Raw genomic sequence first — 423 nt, 5'->3', positions numbered from 1 at the left:
GAGTACACAGCACATCGATTCAATGAAGAGATAAACCTGCTTTATAGAGACATAACACACAGAACGTTAAAGACAGAGTGTTACTGCAATAACATCAGTCTTTTGTGTTTACGTTCACCTTATTTACTGACTGAATTTCAGGGAGGTAACATCCACGCCCTTCTGGGAATACGCGACGTGTTTCATTCCTTTTCGTTGTATTTAATATTGGTAGAGCGTCTTCTTTCACCTTTTGTTAGTTGTCAGAAAATTACATTTTGCTCGAAAATAAGATAAAGAATTTGTGCTCAATATTCAGAAAATCGACGAAATTTGTGTAACTCTGTTGCCCCCAATATGAAGGTCTTTAAACACACGTTACGTCATTTTTTGTTTCAGTTGTTGTGGAGGTTGAGAATGTTCTGTGAAGGTTTTTGAACGTTG

Source organism: Penaeus monodon, chromosome 25 (genome assembly GCF_015228065.2).
Source record: "Penaeus monodon isolate SGIC_2016 chromosome 25, NSTDA_Pmon_1, whole genome shotgun sequence".
Lineage (NCBI taxonomy): Eukaryota > Metazoa > Arthropoda > Malacostraca > Decapoda > Penaeidae > Penaeus > Penaeus monodon.
Note: the sequence above shows the minus strand (reverse complement) of the source record.